This window comes from Chelonoidis abingdonii, chromosome 26 (genome assembly GCF_003597395.2).
Source record: "Chelonoidis abingdonii isolate Lonesome George chromosome 26, CheloAbing_2.0, whole genome shotgun sequence".
NCBI classification, from domain to species: Eukaryota; Metazoa; Chordata; order Testudines; family Testudinidae; genus Chelonoidis; species Chelonoidis abingdonii.
Window position 1 is genome coordinate 14,094,328 of NC_133794.1, and position 2,030 is coordinate 14,096,357.

At 46.5% G+C, this 2,030-nt stretch overlaps 1 protein-coding gene across 3 annotated transcripts in view; it reads right to left on the reverse strand.

The window, feature by feature from the left end:
• The window catches only part of ATF7 (activating transcription factor 7), a 123,535-nt gene extending 121,505 nt beyond the window's left edge, over positions 1–2,030 (reverse strand). For 2 of the 3 annotated variants that reach the window (XM_032786721.2, XM_075061054.1), the window contains exon 1: positions 1,911–2,030. The gene's annotated coding sequence lies outside the window, so the exon portion shown is untranslated. The remainder of the gene's footprint in view (positions 1–1,910) is intronic. The other variant, XM_032786725.2, reaches the window with a different exon arrangement.

The following is a 2,030-nucleotide window of genomic DNA, read 5'->3' on the forward strand; positions in this document are numbered from 1 at the left end:
AAAAAAAAAAAAAAAAAAGGACATTAACCTTACTAGTAACCAGATTCCAACTCGGGCAATTATATTCTACACTCATAAAATCTCTTTTGTTCAAGTGATGAAGTTATTCTTAATTTGAGTCAAATCACTGTTTTATAGAATTGGTGGTTCAGAATAGCTGCTGCATTCTACACTACAAGTGTCTATATTTTAGCACACAGGCAATAACTATATTTATACAGTTTGTAAAGCACCATGCAATCACTTTGGATAGTGTTATTGGTTATGGTTAGCAATGTACTCAATGCTGTACCAGACAAACTAAAGAAAGTCCCCATGCCGTAGAACGATGAAACAAGACATGCTGAGAAGCCCAGAGAAAGTATGCATATCATTTTATCACTGTAATATATTCATAGAAGAATGTAGTCTTTAGAAGGGACCTGAATATGGAGACAGTAGCTACTTGGTGAACCAGGATAGAGATGGCATTCCATGCAAAGAAAGCAGCATGGAAAAAGGTACAGATTAGAGAATGGAAAGAGTTTATGAAGGATGGCAGTGGTACTCAACTGGATTTCATGAAAGGTGTAAATTACAACAGAGTCTGGTCTTAAAAATTTAAGTTTATTTGATTAATCTATGTTGATTTTATACGCATCAGCAAGTATTTTTATTTTCATGTAACATTTCATGTAAGAAAAGTCAAACCTGTTGGTCTTTTTCTGTTAGGGTAAGGAGAGAAAATGGGGCCCAATTAATTTTAGCAATAAAGATGAAACCCTTTTGACAAATGAGACGGTTTGTTTAATAGTTCTAGTTTACTAGAAACTGCCACCTATTCTATCACACTATGGACGTGAAAGAGAAGTAATTGTGCAGTAATGGATTAAACACTCACTGCTTCAACAAGTTCTCATAAAGTTTGGCCTCCCAAAGTCTAACAGTGAGAAATAATTATTTCAGAAATAATACAGAGAGAGAGAGCCCCCTCCTGGGAAGTTTATTGGAAAAGGATGACTCCTCCCATCTCCAACCAAGTTAAAATCAGGGTAAAAACTTAATGTTTAAATTGCACAATATATTTTTTCTTAAATAATTGTTGTTATACACACACCTGCACAAAGATTGTGCAATTTAAACATTAAGTTTTTACCCTACTGATGTTTAGAGTAACTGATTTAAACTTGCCTGGAGATGGGGGGAATCAACCCCTTCCAATACACTTCCCAGGAGGGGGCTGTTAAAGGGTTACTCCCACTACATCTAGTCTCAGCGTTACCCATCCTACTCCTAGACCCCCATCAAGTTGTTTTTGTGACATCCACAATCTACCAATCCCATGAGCCCCCTCTCCCCCCCCAGCCTTCAATCTCCTTAACTCACCCATTTTAACTAGACAGAGTCCCAAGCCCTTACCCAGGCCACGATCTCGCCTTCTGCACGAGGACCCTCTCCATAGCCACCTGCTGACCCAGCACGGCCCTGCTGCACAGGGCCCCCCCATAATCCCCATCCACACAGCCCAGAACCCCTTCTCATCACGGGGGCCTCTCACAACCCCCTAGACCAAAGCACCCAGGGGCCCCCCACCCAGGAGCCCAGGCCCCCTCACGAGCAGACATTTTCACACACACACACACACACACACACCAGCTGTCCGTGGCCGGGCCCCCTCCCCCCAACCAGCCACCGCCCGGGCCCCTCGGAGGCTTCAGCAAGCCTGAGCCCCGCCCCTCCCTGAGGACGGGGCGTGATCCACATCATTCCCGGACGCTGTTGGTTGCGGCGCCCATCACTCCAAGCCGCCCGGCGGACCGATTGGCCGAAGAAGCTTGTCACTCACGGAAGGGGCCGGTACTCTCACGAAAGTCGGGGAGATGGGGGGGGGCATCGTCTACTCCAGGAGGGTAGCAGGGGGCCTCGCTCACCTCGAGACCGGGGGGCACACTTGGGTTGCCTCAGGTCCGCACCTCTGCCTGGCGCTGGCTCCAGAATCTCGCGCTGGCTCCGTCCCTCCCGAGCTGTCCCTGGGTCTCGCGCTGGGTGCC